Genomic DNA, 7,484 nt, shown 5'->3' with positions numbered 1-7,484 from the left:
GTTTAGGACAAGAATTCTAGTTGATATTGTATTTTGAATATAGACAGTCTCCCCTTTCTTTCTGAGAAAATATTTGTAGTGTAAGTAGTGTCATCCAAAATACATTACAGACATTTGCTGGTATATTGTGACAACCAAACATATGAATTTACAAAGCCCACATAAATGGAGTCCTCTTGATGGGGCAGTGCACAATTTGCACATCCAAACATGGAACATCAGGTTTCTGACAGGTATTCCCTATGCCATAGAGAAGAGGGAATACTGGTATACATGACATACATCCTGCACTTCCAAAAGGAGTATAGAGGGAAAAAACAGTGTCTTTTCTAATACATATGAAATAGTCAGTGCAGTTTTTTTACGTTTTTCTCAACATCAGTTACCCTATTTTTAGTCATTTCATATTAAAAAATTAAAATATCCTCTATTGTAATCATGTAAAAAAATTCTAAATATGCCTCAAATATTTTTAAAAGGCTGTTATTGTGGTTATTTGATTCATATCATAAATAGCTATGCATCTCTAAGTACAAAAAAAAAATCTTGGGACTTAAATGAAGCACATACTTAAAAAAAGATCTTTCCAGTCGCTGTGCCTAAACAGAGTAGTGAGTGAGCCCCAACTGAAATACCCAGCAATAATCACTGCATATACACCAGTCCCTAGTGAGCTGTATATTAATGTTTGGCAATTGATGGCAGAATTCATAATTTCATGGCAGCTCTGGGAAAAAAAAAGGTTTATTAAGAAAGTAAGTAAAATATTTCTGAATACTGGATTGCTTTCTAAAAATTTTCCTGTTCTGCTTTTGGAAAGTAAGAAAGCATATATCGTGATAATAAAAGAAACTGAATCAACATTTGGCATAATTTTATTTAAGTTCTATTTAACATAGCCCAAAGTAAATAATCTACCTATATTTATACTCAAAATTTATTATTTCTGGGAGAAGAACTATAATGGTAGGAGTAAGAGTCCCTTTCTTCAGGTCCTTTACTTCTATCTACCTCCTACTTTTACCTCTACTCTCTCCCTGCACAACTCCCCACTGGCTTCATGATGACAAAATTCCTGGAGGCTTTTTTCTTTTTTTCATGAAAAACATTCAAATAAAGAAAGCAAATTAATTTTAAATTAAGGGATTATTAAAAAAAATGTATTAACGTAAGCTTCAGTATATAGAAATGCCTTCTCTTTTACCAGAGTTGGAGGGAAATATTTTTTTCCCTCAGACAGACATCAGTTTGGCAGAATGTTAACTTTCATAGATAAAGTAGATTTACATTCATAATCACACTATTGAGCCAGACGATTTTGAAAATGAACACAAAAGAATTGATGGTACTGTATCTGAAAGCTTGTATCTTCATTATCTATTCTCCATGCAAAGTAGTCTTCTATGCATACTCTAGCTCCTTCTCTGGTAGTCAGTCAGGTACATTTTCAGATCAAGATGAACATGCCTAGTTCTCCACAGACTGAGCCATCATTCCAATTCTTTTCTATTGCCCCCTATGGGAAGCAGAATAATGCCCTTCCCTCAAAGATGTTCACACCCTAACACTTGCAACTTATAAATATGTTACCTTACATGGCAAAAGGGACTTTGAAGAAGTAATTAAATTTACTGACCTTGAGATGGGGAGAATATACTGAATTATTCATGTGGACCCAATTTAATCACAGGAGTTGTTAAAAATTTTCCAGGCTATGGTCAGAAAGAGATGTGAGATTAAAGAAAGATCAGAGAAATACAACACTGTTGACTTTCAAGATGGAGGAAGGGCCCATGAGCCAAGGAATGTGAAAATCTAGAAAAGGCAAGGAAATGGAGTATTACCTAGTGTCTTCAGAAAGGAATATAGCCCTCATACTCTTTGATTTTAGCCTAGTAAGACCCCTCTCAGACTTCTGACCTACAGAACTGTAAGTAATAAACTGTGTTGTTTAAGTTTATTTAAGTCATAAGTTTCTGATAACATATCTCCTAAAGGGAAAGCATTTCTAAAAGTAAGTGTTGCCTCTATTTCCTGGCATAAAAAAAAATCCTGTCTTTTAAAAACACCACATTTGAATATTCTATACTCTGCTGATAAATTAAGAAGTTCTTATTTATATTTCAAAATATGTTTTTCCTCAGGATACCTTTAAATAAAGATTTCCTCTGAATAATTTCAAATATGTTATCTAGAATACAATGTACTTATGTGGACTTTTTTTGTATCTCACTGGTTATATAGATGAAAATACACCAGTAATTTTGTTTATATGAAATTCTGTTTACACTTGGATATAACTCTCAATACATCCTCAGTTATGTATTGCAATCATAACTAAAAAATATCTCACTACCTTCTGATTCATCTTAGAAAGACCCAAAAGATTATGTCTCACCAATGAATCTCTTTTACAAAATACAGTATCAAATACAGGAATAGTCAATAAATAAGTTTTGTGCTAGTCACATTTTGTTTCCTTTGATCAAATTTATACTATATTATTACTCAAGTATGCTTATTCTATGTATATACATAGGTTTATATAGGATAGTTTTAAAATTGTGCAACATAAAAGTTTGTATATATAAGGACAGATTAGTCCATTAATATCTGGATTAATGTTTATTATTATTGATATTTACCATATAAATCATTATTCTGAGCATGAAAAGAACCACTACTTAGTAAAGTCATATTTCAGAATATAAAACCCTGATTAATTATATCTGTATATCTCTTTCCAGTCTCTGTTTCATTTATTTCCACTCATTTATTATTTCCTTCCTCCTAAAATTTTAAGCTTCATTTGTTCTTTTTCTAGTTCCATTAGGTGTAAATTTAACTGTTTTGGGGGAGATATTCTTATTTCTTGAGGTTGGCCTGTGCTGCTATGAACCTCTCTCTTTGAACCACTTTTGCTGCAACCCATAATTTTGTTATATTTCTGTTTTCATTTATCTCTAGATATTTTTTGATTTCTCCTCTGATTTCTTTGATGACCCACTGGTTTTCAGTAGCATGTTTTTTAATCTCTGTGTTTCCGTGGTTTTTCCTATTTATTCTTGTGATTGATGTCTTGTGATTGATGACCATACAATAGTGGTCTCAGATGATGCTTGATATAATTTCAATCTTCTTGATTTACTGAGACTTGTTTTATGACCTAACAAGTGATCTATCCTAAAATATGTTCCATGTGAACTGAAGAATGTGTATTCTGTTGCTTTTGGATGACATGTTCTCTACATATCTATTAAGTTCATCTGATCTAATGTGTCACCTAAGTCTGATGTTTCCTTATTGATTCTCTGTAGAGATGATCTACCCATTGATGTAAGTGGGTGTTAAAGCCCCCTACTATTATTACATTACTGAAAATTTCTCCCTTTCAGTCCTTTAATGTTTGCTTCACATATCTTGGTGCTCCTTTGTTGAGTGCATATACATTTATAAATGTTATCTCTTCTTGCTGGATTAACTATTTTATCATTACATAATGACTTTTTTGGTCTTTTTTTAGTCTTTGTTTTAAAATATTCTTTGTCTGATATCAGTATAGCCACTCCAGCTTTTGTTTCATTTCCAATTGCATGGATTATTATTATTTTTTTCATCCCTTCATTTTCAGTCTCTGTGTGTCCTTTCTTCTGAAGTGAGTCTGTTATAGGCAGAAATATAGATAGGTCTTGTTTTTTACCCATTCAGCCACTCTATGTCTTTTGATTGGCAAACCTAGTCAATTCACACTTAAAGTAGTTATTGATAGGTATGGACTTATTGCCAGTTTGCTAATTGCTTCCTGGCTGTTTTCGTAGTTCCTCTCTTTTCCTTTCTTCTCTTTCATTCTTCCCTTGTGTTTTGGTGGTTTTCTTTAGGGTTATGTTTAGATTCCTTCATCATTTTCTTTTGTGTATTAAACGCAAGTTTTTTTTCTTTCCTTGTGGTTACCATGAGGTTCACATATAACATTTTATGTATGTAGTAATCTGTTTTAGTTTCATAGAACGTTAACATTTGAACACATTCCAAACCTTTATCTTTTTACTCCCCCCAACCACTGCAATTTTTACTTTTGATGACACATTTTCTTTTTATTTTATCCATCTCTTATTTATTGTAATTTTAGTTATTTTTTCTATATTTTTTCTTAGTGACTGATCCACTATTTTTATTATATCTTTACCATTTCCAGTGATATTTACACTTTTGTATGCTTTATTATTAATTAGTGCCATTTCTTTTCAGCTTAATAAAGTCCCCTTAATATTTCTTGTAGGGTAGGTTTAGTGGTGATGAACTCTGTTAGCTTTCGCTCATCTGGGAAACTCTTAATCTCTTCCTCAATTCTAAATTGTAACCTTCCTGGGCTGAGAATTCCTGGTTGGAATTTTTTTTTCCCTTTTGGCATTCTAAATATGTCATACCACTCCCTTCTGGCTGTAAAGATTCTGCTGAAAAATCGAATAGCCTTATGGGGTTTCCCTTGAATGTAACAAATTATTTTTCTGATGCTGCTTTTAGGATTCTCTTTATCCTTAATTTTTACCATTTTAATTAGAATGTGTCTTGGTGTATGTCTCTTTGGTTTCATCTTATTTAGAACTCTCTGGGTTTCCTACAGCTGGGTATCTGTTTTCATCCCCAGATTAGGGAAGTTTTCAGCCACCATTTCTTCTTTGTTTGCTTGCCACTGGTAATTTTATTTATTTATTTTATATAGCAGGTTCTTATTAGTTAGCCACCATTTCTTGAAACAATTTTCCTGGACTGTTCTCTCTTCTCTTTCTGGGACCCCTATAATGTGAATGTTATTCCACTTGATGTTGTCCCAAAGATACCTTAAAGTATCTTTACTTTTTACAATTCTTTTTTTTTTCATTTTGCTACTCTGGATGAGTTCCATTGTTTTATCTTCTAGCTTGCTGATTTGTTTTTATACCTTATCCACTCTGCTGTTGAAATAATCCAGTGTATTTTTTAGTTGTTATAATTTGTTTGGTACTGTAAAAATATTTTCTGTCTCTTTTTTGAAGCTCTCACTGTGTTGATCCATTCTTCTCCTGAGTCTGATGAGCCTTTTTATGACCATTACTATGAACTCTTTATCAGATAAACTGCTTATCTCTTTTATTTACTACTTCTTAAGAGTTTTGTCTTGGTCTTTCAATTGGAACATATCTCTGCCTCCTCATTTTGCCTAATTCTCTGTATTAAAGTATTAGGTAAATCAGTTATCTCTCTGTCTTGAAGGAGTGGCCTGTGGGGATCAGAAGCACAATTCTGCCTGGCTAACCAGAGCCAGGTACTCAAAGGATGTCCCCTATGTGGGCTGTGTGCATCTTCCTGTTGTGGCAGGGCTACAGCTGCTGCAGAGTGTTGGTGGACAGGGCTATTGTTTGGCTTACTGGGAGGTTTGACCAAGGTGTAGAGGTAGGCAGGGCTCTCAGTGGGGTGCACTCATTGCTGCTAATAAGTTAAATGGAAAATTCCAAAATGGTGCCCACCAGCACTGGCGTTAGCAAATAGCCCGAAATCATGAAAATGGCTCCTGCCAGTGTCTCAGTTCCCAGGGAGTGTCCCAACTGGTTTCTGCCTCTCTGGAAGATGCTTCAATATTAATAAGTGGGTCTTCTCCACCTATGGTCCACGAGCTTTTCAAAATGGTGTTTTCGCCCTGGTTTTGGGGTAGAGTGAATCTGCGAGTGAGCCCTTTAAGAGAAGATTTTCTGTTCCCTGCAGTTCTATAGTTTTCCTGGGTATATTCCCTCTTGTTTTTCAAAGCTAGGTGTTTGGGGAGCTTGTCTTTCCTGTTAAGAATCTAGGGGGTGGGGGTGCCTGATATAGAGATTGAATCCCTCACTCCTTAGGGAGAAGATCTATACCTGTGTGATCTCTCTTGACTCTAGATCACTGTGGCTGAGGTGTGGATTTTTCCTTGAAGAGATCATATCTCTGCCTCTCCTACCCACCTCAAAAATGTCTTTTTACCCTCTGGTGTGGAGGCTGTTCTTCCAACTTTCAGGTCCCTTTTGAAGGAATTATTTCACATGTAGTTGTAGATCTGTTGTGTCCCTGGGAAGAGGTGAGTCCAGAATCTTCCTATACCGCCATCTTTAACTTGATCAAAGTTATACAATGTTTTTCTGCCTTAAAAATCAATACATAGAGTACCCTAAAATATTAATTACTGTTTCCCCACTGCTTCTCAGGAGGCTTAATGGCTATCATTGGTGATTTATGTGTTTTCCATGAATGCTAAATAATTTGAATATTGTCTAAGCTAAACATAATTAAGAATTTTTCAGCTAGGGCTTAAACAAAATTACACACACTAAAGCGAAATATGAATATGTGTGCCTGTATATATATATACATATATATTTTTTAATTTTGGTGTGTCTATGTCAAACCTCCCCTCCATTGGTCTGGATAATAAAAAAAATTTGACTATAGCTAAAAATCAAAATACAAATAAATTAATAATCAACATATGTTAATGTGGCACTGCATTTGGAACTAAAGTTGACCAAAACCAAGTTAAGACGTGTCTATCTAGCTACCTCACTATTTTACTGATAAGCCATTGAATCAGCATAAAACTTAAAAGCAATCTTGAGCTAACAAACTACAATGTTCCCTCCATTTTTTCCTGGCCTTTCTCAAGAACAGCAATTCCCACTAATTCCCATTAAGCAGCATTTATTCTAATCATGCCAGTCTTCTCCTGGTTACCTACTTACCTACTGACACTCCTCTGCTCTTGAAGCTTTTGTTGGTTTTACTACTTGACAAAAAACTGCAGGAAGATGTAAAGCAGTGATGAAGTGTACTTTCTCTCCAACTTATTGAGCTTCTTCAGAAATGCTCAAGCATAATAGTGATATCTATAGGTTCTTTTATTCATAAAATAGGGAAAGAATGGTTTTAATCTTTATAACATATGCATGCATGCACATATTTCCAAGTTAGATACAGTTACATGAAAATGTATGGACTTAACTATTTTTCCTCTATGAAAACAAGAATCATATTTTATTCATTTTGAGTTGTTGTTTAGTAGAGTGCTTTGCACAGTATGAAAAGCTATAATTCTGTCAGATAAATGTGAAATATATGTACCCACTTAGCAAAAGACTATTGTTTCAATAATCTTAGTCACATTTATACAGAAGGTTTTTGACATAAGAGCTAAATGTTCTGTGTCTCAATTTCTTTTACTTTATAACTGCATGCAACTGTAATATTTTTACAGATATTTTTTCTAGTGAAAATCTTTGGATCTTTACATTTATCGTACTGCTACTACTCAGTGTCTGGTCTTTTCTTTAATATGTTCCAGATGAAACTTTTCACTTATGAAGCCAAAGATTATTATGTACACTGACTAAATCTGTATGAATATCACAATGAGTCTAGAACATTTTGATTTTGTAGCAAAGTAGTATTTTGTTTATTAATAAAAACTATAGAGATTCTAATGA

General features: G+C 33.8%; 1 long non-coding RNA gene across 1 annotated transcript; it reads right to left on the bottom strand.

Annotated features, from left to right (window-relative positions):
* Positions 1 to 490: 490 nt before the first annotated feature.
* On the bottom strand, positions 491 to 6,886 carry LOC114486571 (uncharacterized). The gene is made up of 4 exons (XR_008617801.1): positions 6,744 to 6,886; positions 5,973 to 6,120; positions 1,637 to 1,815; positions 491 to 727 (listed from the first exon to the last, which is right to left on the bottom strand). It is a non-coding gene; the product is annotated as an uncharacterized lncRNA (long non-coding RNA).
* Between the last annotated feature and the right edge of the window lie 598 nt (positions 6,887 to 7,484).

The sequence above is a fragment of the Physeter macrocephalus genome, chromosome 7 (genome assembly GCF_002837175.3).
Source record: "Physeter macrocephalus isolate SW-GA chromosome 7, ASM283717v5, whole genome shotgun sequence".
NCBI lineage: Eukaryota > Metazoa > Chordata > Mammalia > Artiodactyla > Physeteridae > Physeter > Physeter macrocephalus.
Note: the sequence above shows the minus strand (reverse complement) of the source record. Positions and strands in the feature narration are given on the sequence as shown.